Below are 12,504 nucleotides of genomic sequence, written 5' to 3' on the forward strand. Positions count from 1 at the left end.
AACAACTGTGTTACTAATTTATAAATTAGTGATTCACTTAACAAGCGTGTTACTAATTTAAAAACTGCAATGATTCACTTAACAACCATGTTACTAATTTAAAAACTGTAATGATTCACTTAACAACCATGTTTCTACTTTTAAAAGTGCAGTGATTTACTTAACAACCACATTACTAATTTAAAAACTGCAGCAATTCACTTAACAACCGTGTTAGTAATTTAAAAACTAGTGATTCACTTAACAACCGTGTTACTAATTTAAAAACTTCAATGATTCCCTTAACAACAGCATTACTAATTTAAAAACTGCAGCAATTCAGTTAACAACCATGTTACTAATTTAAGAACTAGTGATTCACTTAACAACCGTGTTACTAATTTAAAAACTGCAGCTATTCATTTAACAACCGTGATCCTAATTTAAAAACTGCAGTAATTCACTTAACAACCGTGTTAATAATTTAAAAACTGCAGCGATACACTTAACAACCGTGTTACTAATGTAAAAACTGCAGTGATTCACTTAACAACTATGTTACTAATTTAAAAATGGCAGTGATTCACTTAACAACTGCATTACTAATTTAAAAACTGCAGCAATTCACTTAACAACCACGTTGCTAATGGAGGCGGAAGCGCAACAGCCAATGTTGGGGAAGGGGAAGGGGTGGCGCTCCCCTGTTCTCGCCACCGCCACCCCTTCACCCCTGGTAACGGCGACCGTTGTGCTGCTGCTTCCAGACGGGACGCTGGAGGAGCTGCTGGCGGGCAGGTGAGATCCCTGCCTAAAGACACCGCCGAGGGCCTGGCAGAATATATCCCGCTGGAAGCGGCAGCGCTCTGGACCATGGATCCCCAGGAGAGCTGCCGGCTAGAGCTGTGCCAGAAGCCCGCTTGGGTGGGGAGGGTGGGCAGCCCTTGCCCATCCTGGCCACCGCCGTCCCCTCGTCCCGGGCGGCTGTCACAGCACCCTCTCTAGCTGGTGTGGGGGTGGCTTCAGGCTGTTCCTGCCCTTCCCCTTTTGGCTGCCACTGCTTTTCTGCGGTGCCCAAGCTGGCCCAGCCCTGACTCGCTGCCCTAAACTCAGGGAGACCCTCTGCAGTCCCTCTCGTCTGGTTGGGATGCCAGCGAGAGTGTGTTGGGCTGAAGGAAGGAGGGATACTCTCTCTCTCTCTCTCTCTCCCTCCCTCCCTCCCTCCCTCTCTCTCTCTCTCTCCCCCCCCTCTCTCTCTAGAAACATATATCATATTTGCAATAATTTACCTTTTTTTCTAAATAGGCACAGTTCCCTTACCAGAACCCTCGCTCACTCACTCAAACACACACACACACACACATACAACCATTTTTCTCCATTCCAATTCGGATCCTATAAATCAATTGCTCTGTGAAACATCTGTGAAAAAAATTCAGGTGCTCAGACATGAAAATGTGCCACTCAAACACTATACTTTTCCGCATACACTGAAAAAAAATTAGAGGGAACATTGCCGAGAAGGCTCTCCTCCGGGTAGTTGCCAGTCTGCACTGGCTGGAAGATGGAATTCGGAGGAGGCCTAATCGATGCGATCGAATCGGTCTAGTGGAGGTAATTGGCAGTAGGTGGTCTCTCAAGTACCCAGGCCCACTACCAGGAAGGGCTTTGTAGGTGGTAAGTAGGACCTTGAAGCGCACCCGGAGATCAACAGGCAGCCAGTGCAGCTCGCGGAGGATAGGTGTTACGTGGGTGAAGCGAGGTACACCCACAATCGCTCGCGCGGCCGCATTCTGGACTAGCTGAAGTCGCCGAATGCTCTTCAAGGGCAGCCCCATGTAGAGCACATTGCAGTATTCCAGCCTAGAAGTCACAAGGGCACGAGTGACTGTTGTGAGGGCCTCCCGGTTCAGGTAGGGCCGCAACTGGTGTACCAGGCGAACCTGGGCAAATGCCCCCCTGGTCACAGCTGACAATTGATGTTCAAAGGTCAGCTGTGGGTCCAGGAGGACTCCCAAGTTGCGAACCCTGTCTGAGGGGCGTACAATTTGACCCCCAGCCTGAGGGATGGAACACTTGGCCAATTCGTGGGAGGGAAACACAGCAGCCACTCGGTCTTTTCTGGATTGAGCACAAGCTTGTTGACCCCCATCCAGTCTTTAACAGCCTCCAGACCCTGGCTCATCACATCCATCGCTTCGTTGAGTTGGCACAGGGCAGACAGATACAACTGAGTATCATCCGCATATTGGTGGTATTTTTTTATATTTTAAAAGCCAACTGAGGGAATCTTTGCTCAATAGAGGGGATGAGATGATGGCCTTCAGCACCTCTAAGGGAGGAAACTTGGTCTCACCAAGAGGGAAATAAATAAGGTGGCAGCTAGAAATAGTGGCAGTTTTGAACTGGAATGCCGTAGAAGGGAGTATAACAGTCACTCCATGGGATGGCTTGGAGAACCTGAAGCACATCAGCTGACTGTCTTCTTCATGAATCTGTTCCTCCTTGCTTTGTATCCATATTTGTAAATGAGCCTAGGACATGAGGTCTGTAGTTGTCCTGGATGTTCCTATTAAAAAAACAAATCAGCATAAACCTCAAGTTAGAGTGGTCTGTCCCTTTTGCTTTCTCTGATAGCTCACTTTTTTAGTAATATTTCTTTCCATTCTGTCCAGAACAACATTAATTTCTTATAAAAAATAAGTCAAAAAGGGTTTTTAATTTTTATGCACTAGATAAACTCAATCAGTGACAGCTGTTTCCAACATGGAAATGATCACATAGAACCGGCTTGTCATGGAGCTGTGAAAGGCTTTATTTCAGGACTATAAAAAGGAATTGAACTTCAGGCCTTTAAGAGTTAAGCAACTAAGATGTGAAATAATCAAATGTGTTAGTTTTCCTTTTTCCCACTTTCAGTTCCTTTAAATGTGAACCTCTTTACTTTTCTCTAAAGAAGGAAAAAAGGAAAATATTGTTAAAGTTTTAATTTTTTAAAATACTGGTTGCACTGGGATCTGGAACTCACCACTGCAGGACATATACATTCAGTGGGAGAGAATCTGCATTTGTTCAACTTGTAGTCATTTCTCTTTAATCCATCGATACTCTCTTCTGATTCCTTTACAAGAGGCTCAGTGTCTTTTCAGACAAATGACTGGGTTGCAACCACCCACCAAACTCATAGGCTTATCTGGAGTTCAGAGATATTTGGGGGGATGAAAATGATATTAAGGTTTGGTTCTTGGCTTTCTAATGAGACAAATTCTCATTTATTCATTTATTTTATTAATATGTCTGTATGTCTGTATGTATAGCATTGAATCTGATCTTTCTGTCTGTCCATCCTTCTTTCAGAAACCTTGGCATGATGGTATGTTCTTCCATGTGCGATTTTGGTGGAATCATATCTCCATTTATAGTCTACAGATTGGCAGAGATCTGGCATGAACTACCTCTTTTAGTCTTCTGTAAGTAATATTCTATCTATGGCGGCTACAGTTCATTAATGCTCAATCATGCACTTTTGTATTCATCCAAGGATTCAGTCCAACTGAACTTAACTGGACTAGGTAGATCTGTATCATACAACAAATTGGTAAAATTTGCAGGCAAGATGCACTGTTTGTGACTTCATATTGGAATGCCAAAGTTGGAAACACAAAAGAGGAAAATATAGTTTGATTACATGGTTTAGAAAACCAAAATGAAACAGAAAACCATTTTATCAATTTCTGTCACTCCAAAGAAACATCTAACACGGTCTTCAAATAATCAGAATGTCTTCTTCGTGGACACTACCAGATGAAGTATATATAAATCAAATTAACTAAAAGGAAATGGAATTCATTTATGGTATCAAGATTTGACCAGGTGCTGCTCCTGTGCAAATTTCAAGTTAAGATAAAGAAGAAGAAAGTCAGCCAGTTTCATGATATGATCTTGAACATATACCAACCATTTTCAAGGAGAACATCAGGAGTCATTTTGAAGTCCTGAATTCATTAGTAGAAAATGAAAAAAATTGTGGAATGAACTTAAAAGAAGTCATTAAGAGACTGCCAAAAATAAGAAAAGAGAAGAAACTAAACTCAATAAAAAGATATGAAAATTGCCAAGAAGAGAAGAGAAACCAAAACCAAGTAAGAGAAAAATCTAAGAAAGGAAAATCTAATGAGATTCTTAGTGGTGAAATTCAAATTTTTTACTACCAGTTCTGTGGGCGTGGCTTGGTAGGCATGGCAGGGGAAGGATATTGCAAAATCCCCATTCCACCCCACTCTGGGGCCAGCCAGAAGTGGTATTTGCAGGTTTTCTGAACAACTCAAAATATTCTCTACCAGTTCTCCAGAACCTGTGTCAGAACCTGCTGAATTTCACCCCAATCCTGGTCATGGTTGTCCCAAATGTACTTTTTTTCAAGAGGCAATTGGACTTTCTGGTTTTTCTTTGAAGATGTTTTCCAAACCGAAGAAGCTTCTTGGATGAAAAGTGAAATGTCTTCAAAGAAAAATCAGAAAGTCCCGTTGCCTCTTGAAAAAAAGCATCTTTGGGACTCAGAAAGGAACTTAATAAACTTATATCAGAAAGCTGTTAATTAACATCCCAGGTACAGATGCCAACATCCATGGTAATTTAGAAGATATTTCTTACTTACAAGGACCTCAAGTACCAGAATGTGATATTAGATCACTACTCTGATCATTACCAAGTCAGGATGGAATGGAAGAAGGATGGAAACAGACATGAAAAAAAATAGTTCCAACCTTGAATTGAATGAATTACTCCAAAGGACATATTGCAGGGATGTCAAACTGGATTTCTTCAAGGGCCAGATCAGCATTGTAGTTCTCCTTGGTGGTCTGACTGGGGGCATGGGGGGAGATGGGACGGATGCCTCCTGCAGCACTATGCTGGCCAAAATGGGGAATGGGGTGGGATTGTGCGGACCCCACACATCCCATTTTTGACTTGGACAGCCTCATGCAGCACTCTGCTGGCCAAAATAGAGTGTGTTTTGGCTGGCAGGGTACTGCAGTAAGCGTTCATCCCATCTCTCCCCCCCACACCGCATGCCCTGTTTTCGGCCTGAATGGCCTCCTGCAGCACTTTGCCAGCCAAAGCGTGCCCCATTTTGGCCAGCAGAGTGCTACAGGAGGCTGTCTAGGCTGAAAATGGGGCATTGGGGGGGACTGTGTATGGGCCCCCTGTGCCCCATATTGGCTGCCAGATGCACTAGGCCGGCCCTGCGGGCCAGATTTAACCACCCCACTGGCCTTGTGTTTGACACTCCTGACATATTGTAATGTAAGCAATTCAAAGGCAATCAAACAAAGATGGAAGGAGTATATGAAGCACTGTACAATATACATATCAATATCCAACATGCCTTAAAAAATGTTTCCTATTTACAAAAATATCTATCCCTAGAAGATGAACTTGGGATCAGCATTCTGGTCATTACCAATTCAGAAAGCTAAAGGAAATGATATATGAAATATGGCAAGTAACAGAACACAAAATCAATAAAAGTTCTAACCAATCTATGCCAGCAAATCTGGAGAGTAACATATTGGCCAACAGACTGGAAGAGATCAATCTACATTCTACTACCAAAACAGACTTAATAGTGTGTGCAAGCAATCATACAATATCCTTAATTTCACATGCTACTGAAATAATGCTTAGGATCATTCAACACAAATTAGAGCTGTACATGAAAAAAGAAATACCAGATGTTCAATCTAGGTGACTAGACTTTCAAAGGGACCCATGGCATGACAAAGTTAAGCATCCCAATTTTTAAGACAGGTAATCCTCGACTTAAGACCACAATTGAGTCCCGAATTTATGTTGCAAAGTGAGAAATGTGTTAAGCAAGTTTTGTCCCTTTTTACGACTTTTCTTGTTTGTTAAGTGAATCACTGCAGTTATTAAATTAGTAACATAGTTGTTAAGTGAATCTGGCTTCCCCATTGACTTTGCTTGTTAGAAGGTTGCAAAAGGGGGTCATATGACTCCAGGATACTGCAACTGTCATAAATGTGAGTCAGTTGTCAAACATTCGTGTAAATCACATGACCATGGGCTTGCTGCAATGGTTGTAACTGTGAAAAATGGTCGCAAGTCACTTTTTCAGCGCCATTGTGTCAGAGAAGTTATGACTGGCAGAGACATGGTAACAAGGTCAGCCAATGGGAGCTGAGACAGTAAGAAGCCTGGGCGTGGCTTAGCTATGCTAAGCTCTGAGAACTGAAACCAATCTTTTGTCTCTACCACGTTGGAATAACCACTCTTAGTATTGTATATATTACTTCATGTGTTATTGTGTATATAACGAAAAGTCTGACACATTGGCGCTTTGAACAGCCACTAAATGAACTGTTGTAAGTTGAGGACTACCTGTACAGATAATTTTGATGCAGCCAAAATAAAACATGCAAAATAAAATGATTGTGTGTCCATCTTGACAATATGTCATAATTTGATTTCTGATGTTTTTTGTTATGTTTTATTTGCAGCTGTCATAGGGTTAATAGCTGTTGGAACAGTGCTGCTTTTGCCTGAGACCAAAGGAAGCACCTTGCCAGAGACCATCGCTGACATAGAAAACTTCCACAAACCTTCATTAAACAATCAGTCTTGAAGCAAATTCAAGTTTAATTATTTTTGAAATGTATGTGCTCAGCTATGGTCCATAAAAAGTCCAGATCTAATCACTATCCTAATAAAAATATTACACTGTACAGTCTTTCATTTGGACAGGTATTTTATACAGTATAAAATGTTAATTTCTTTGGCTGTGTTAAACTGATGGACGTTGTCAATATAGCAAACGCAGCATGTAAACAGTAAAAATAAGCAGAGGGCAGTGAAAATAATACTTTTTACCTGATATTTAAACATTGTGTTATGACTGGAGGTTCTAGATTTGTTAAAACACTATTCCTTCTTTTTATTTTAACTTTTGCTACTTCATTTAGTTTTCTATGCATATATGTATACAGTAAATCTTTTGGGAATTCTTGGTAGTGCCCAGAACCAAGGTAAATATCTTTTTGCAGGTAAAAGAAACCAATACATAAATAAATGGTAATATTGGATAATATTGGATATAGCACAATTGAAAAATAGGTAGAGGGGTTCAAGTGGTGTAAAGTGGCAAGAGTTTGCCAGGACAAGTAAGGAAATTAATATGGTGTTTTGGTTTTGCTTGTGCAGGCCTAGAATTGGAAGAAATCAGATGTAGAGGAATTATCATCCTTGGAGATGCTGACATAAACAGAGATTAAGAGGAACAGTAAAAGGCTTCTCATTGGATAGCTTTGAATCAGGAAGTCAACACGGGAGATGTTTAGAAGGAAATGAGGGGTTGTCCCAAAGAATGGAGAGATAGAAACAAAATCCAGAAGGATTAGGGGAAAAACAAAAGCTTGAGTGTACATACAAATTTATCCTTAATTCACAAAAATGGGTGTGTTAGGAATATAATCTAATGGTTGGGTTGGCAATATATAAATCATGTAACAATACTATATCTGTTTCTTTAAATCATACTGTAAAATGTGATTGGTTGCTGTTTTCCTCAATCGGCCATAAGAGGGAGCCAGAATGACTGTTAGCTCTCTGTTTGTTAGATGCTGGGCTGATCTGATCTGAATGTTTTGGAAGCTGGCTGTTAGAAGGTGCCGTGAGCTATTGTAAGTTTTGCAACTGGTAGCAAATGTTGAGTACTGAACTGATTATATGATACTGGACTATGTTATTTGGATTATCCCTTAACTGAAAGACATTGATGACTGACTGTCTTATCCGTGTATGACTTGGACAGTTTGATGGACTCTGATACCTCTATTTCCACGAAAGTAAAAGCCTATTTAAACTGCAATGTCTCTGTATGCTGGTATGTGTGTTCTCCAACAACACTCTCACAACACTTCTTTGAACGTACTTGCTCTCCCAACGGGGAGCTTACCTAACAGGGTGAGTCAAGGATAGAAAAAGAAAGAAACAGAATATTAGTTAAGGAAAAAGGAAAAAAGGTAACATAAACAGCTAAAGGGAATATGAGCCATATCTTACCTTTTTCTTAAGGTGAGAAAAAAAGACCATTCACAAGTAGATAAGAGTTAAAGGAGAGAGGAAGCAAGACTTCTCTCCCTGTAGTTTTTTGTCTAGCAGGTTTCCACTCATGTAACCAACAAGAGTAGAGAGATGTCGAAGGTGCAAAGATTCACAAGTACAGTATCCATTTGGGTAATGCAGGGAGACAGAAACAGCTGACTATTTCACTGTTGGGGGAAACTGCACAGCAGATCAATCAGCTGTGAGAGGACAGAAGCTTGGAGGACCAAGAGAAAGAGCAGATAGGATTCAGATGGGCCAGGCAGGAAGAAATTTAAGAAAAACAGAATTGGAAAGGACCATGGAGGTCTTCTAGTCCAACTCCCTGCTCAACCAGGAGTCCCTATAGCATTCCGGACAAATCCGTTGTCTAAACTCTTTTTAAAAACTCCCAGTGATGGAACACTCACAACTTCTGAAGGCAAGCTGTTCCACTGATTAATGGGGGGAGGGGGAATTAAGCAGCCCAGAAGATAGGGAGAGGACTGCCACATGAGATTTTTGCAGACATAACTCTTTGGGCATTTTACGAGGTAGGAGGGAGAGTTAGATGTTTAAATATGCTCTGTGCCTTGGATGTGCTGCATATTGATGGCAATTGCTTAGTATATGTACTCTATGGATGTAGGAACTGTTGGCCCTGGACAAGCTCCAGAGGCATATGGGGCATATGAAAAATCACCCCATTGAGCTCAGTACCTTATTTTTATTTAAAATTAGTCCTGTGCCTATTTGATACTATCTGTATGCTTATTGCTTTTCTATTGCTAATAGTAAAGTTGTTCTTGTCTATTCAAGAGGTTGGATATTTTTTTTCCTTATTGGATAGCCTAGGTGCAAGGTGGGACATCTCCTCTTAGAAACTCTGGATAGAAGATTCATCAGCAGCTTGATTACGGGAACTACATTACTGTTAGTAGTATCTCTGCTGTGAGGTTGAGGAATCAACTCCTTGTTTTCAGGATCCGCAATTATGTTAAAACAGGAACCAGTTTTACTTCATAAGTTCAGGGTTTTAATAATCTTTTATTTACCCCTTCAATACAATGGATATTCATTTCTCCCCTTTTACAGAAACATTCATTTCCTTTCTGGTCTTCAGTTTTAATAAGAGGTAACCAAGAGATTTCTGCCTTTTAAAAAAGAAAACATTCATTCTCTGTCCCTGTAATTGCCTACTTCCAATAGGAGACCCTGAACAAAATGCTAGTTTCAGGGGTACTTTGGAAAGAGGTAAGAGAATCCCTGTTCACTATAACCTGCTCTATGCACAACATAAACATGCTTATGTTTATAGATCTTCACAGTAGGAGAAAGCAATTGGTGCATCTCCCCCAGCATCTCATTTATGTAACACTTCTAGTGTCCAGTTTTATTGAGAGAGAAATCATCTCCAAAAGTGGGAGATGAAAAGAATGGAAGACTGCACATACAACTACAGGTAGGCAGTGGTGTGTGTATACCTAGAGATATGAAATTGAGCTCTAGGAAAAGATTTTGTGTGATTTTTTTTTGCACAATCTTCAAAATTCTCAATTTTGTCAGGTTGTTTGCAGCCAAAGTTAGGAAGAAAAGAATGAACCAATGCATTTTTAAAGCACAGGTGTTTGACACCTGGGGAAGAGAACTTAAGAACCAGAGTAGTTTGGAGAGTAAGGCAAATTGGTCAAGGTCACCTTATTTACCTGAGGGGTGATAGGTCTTATGCTATTTCTCTAATTTAACACTATAACAGAGTTCGAAGGTTAGGTTAGGTTAGGTTAAGTTTATTTATAGGCCGCCCTTTTCCCTGAGGGGACTCAGGGCGGCTTACAGCTTATATAGGAAGGGGAAACATACAAAGACATATAGGACAATACATAATTAAAAGAGTAAAGCAACATTCATTCAACATTCGGGCGGGGATGGAATATAATCTTTAACCCCAGGCCTGACGGGATAGCCAGGTCTTGAGGGCTGTGCGGAAGGTCTGGAGGGTGGTGAGGGTACGAATCTCCATGGGGAGATCGTTCCAAAGGGTCGGAGCTGCTACTGAAAAGGCTCTCCTCCGCGTAGTTGCCAGTCGACACTGACTGGCAGATGGAACTCGGAGGAGGCCCAATCTATGCGATCTAATGGGTCGTGAGGAGGTAATTGGCAGGAGGCGGTCTCTCAAATACCCAGATCCACTACCATGAAGGGCTTTGTAGGTGGTAAGTAGCACCTTGAAGCGCACCCGGAGATCAACAGGTAGCCAGCGCAGCTCGCGGAGGATAGGTGTTATGTGGGCGAACCGAGGTGCACCCACAATCACTCGCGCGGCCGCATTCTGGACTAGCTGAAGTCGCCGGATGCTCTTCAAGGGCAGCCCCATGTAGAGCACATTGCAGTATTCCAGCCTAGAGGTCACAAGGGCCCGAGTGACTGTTGTGAGAGCCTCCCGGTTCAGGTAGGGTCGCAACTGGCGCACCAAGCGAACCTGGCAAATGCCCCCCTGGTCACAGCCGACAGGTGGTAATCAAAAGTCAGCTGTGGATCCAGAAGGACTCCCAAGTTGCGAACCCTGTCTGAGGGGTGTAATATTTGACCCCCCAGCCTGAGTGATGGAACACTGGCCAAATTATTGGGAGGAAAACACAACAGCCACTCGGTCTTTTCCGGGTTGAGTACAAGCTTGTTAGCCCTCATCCAGTCCCTAACGGCTTCCAGACCCCGGTTCATCACGTCCACCGCTTCATTGAGTTGGCATGGGGCGGACAGATACAACTGCGTATTGTCCGCGTATTGGTGATATCTTATCCCATGTCTCCGAATGATCTCGCCCAGCGGTTTCATGTAGATGTTAAATAGTAGGGGGGACAGGACCGACCCCTGCGGCACCCCATATGTTAGGGGCCTAGGGGTCGATCTCTGCCCCCCGACCAACACCGACTGCGACCTGTCCGAGAGGTAGGAGGAGAACCACTGCAAAACAGTGCCACCCACTTTGGAGGTCTTCTAATACAACCCCCTGCTTAGGCAGGAAATCCTATACCCGTGATGGTGAACCTATGGCACGAGTGCCACAGATGGCATGCAGAACCATTTGTTAGGGCATGCACAATGCTGCCCTGTCAGCTGGCCACTGTGCATGCACGTGCTGGCCAGCTGACTTCAGCTTTCTTTTGAGGCCATTTTTCACCCTGCGAAGGCTTCCTTGAAGCCTCTGAAGCACGAAAAACCAGCCCTACGAGCAAACCGGAAGTTCAGGAACGGACTTCCAGTTTGCTCATAGGACTGTTTTTTTGCCCTCCAGAGCCTTCAGGGAAGCCCTCTGAAGGCTCTGGAGGTCAAAAATTGGCCCTAAGGACAAACCGGAAGTCACCATTCCTAAATTTACAGGTTCCCCGTAGGTCTGTTTTTCACCCTCCAGAGCCTTCAGGGAAGCTCCTGGGGCTTTTGAAGGGTGTCCAGTGGGGTGGGGGGCTGTTTTCGCCCTCCCCAGGCTCCTAGAAAGCCTCTGGAGCAGGGGAGGGCAAAAAACGTGCCAAAAGCGGAGGGGGTTTCTGGTCACATGCACATGCACGCTCAGAGGAGGGGCATCACATGCATAGCATTATGGGTCTGGCAAGCCCACGAACAACCACCTTGCACTCCCCCCGCTTTTGGCACAGAGCCAAAAAAGGTTCTCCATCACTGTCCTATATCATTTCAGATAAATGGTCATCCAATATCTTCTTAAAAATTTCCACTGTTGGAGCATTCACAACTTCTGGAGGCAATTTGTTCTACTCATTAATTGTTCTTACTGTCAGGAAATTTCTTCTTAGTTGCTTCTCTCCTTGATTAGTTTCCACCTATTTTACTACCCTCAGGTGCTTTGGAGAATAGTTTGACTCCCTATTTTTTTGGCAGCCCCTGAGATATTGGAACACTGCTATCATGTCTCCCCTAGTCCTTCTTTTCATTAAACTAGATATATTCAGTTCTTCATATGTTTTAGCTTCCAGTCCCCTAATCATCTTTGTTGCTCCTCTCTTCATTGCTCAATGATTTTTATAGAGTCTCATTTTTCCTTGTTGCCGTTCCCTCAAAAATGGTTATAAACAGTTGGTTCTGCCAGCCATAGTCAGAAAAGTCTCTGGGTTGCTATCCAATCAAAGGATGGATTTATGTTAATGATCCTGACCCCAGATTGCTCCTGAAATCTTGAGTACTGTCCTTCTCTGGAAGCTTCCAAAAGCTGTTATCAAATGATAATGTTTAATGGACAGAGGATCACATGATTAACTGCAAGTACTTCTTGTTTAGCAACTGCCTTGTTGAACAACTATTTGATGGTGATGAAAAAGCAACTTTATGGTTGATCCTTGCATTTATGATCTTGTAAAGCAAAAGAAATTTGAAGTAAGATCATAAGCACTGCTGCAGTTTTACTTAGTGATT

At 42.5% G+C, this 12,504-nt stretch overlaps 1 pseudogene; it reads left to right on the forward strand.

Annotated features, from left to right (window-relative positions):
- LOC116507290 overlaps positions 1-7,401 on the forward strand; it is a 44,818-nt pseudogene extending 37,417 nt beyond the window's left edge.
- The last annotated feature ends 5,103 nt before the right edge of the window (positions 7,402-12,504 follow it).

The sequence above is a fragment of the Thamnophis elegans genome, chromosome 4 (genome assembly GCF_009769535.1).
Source record: "Thamnophis elegans isolate rThaEle1 chromosome 4, rThaEle1.pri, whole genome shotgun sequence".
Classification (NCBI taxonomy): domain Eukaryota; kingdom Metazoa; phylum Chordata; class Lepidosauria; order Squamata; family Colubridae; genus Thamnophis; species Thamnophis elegans.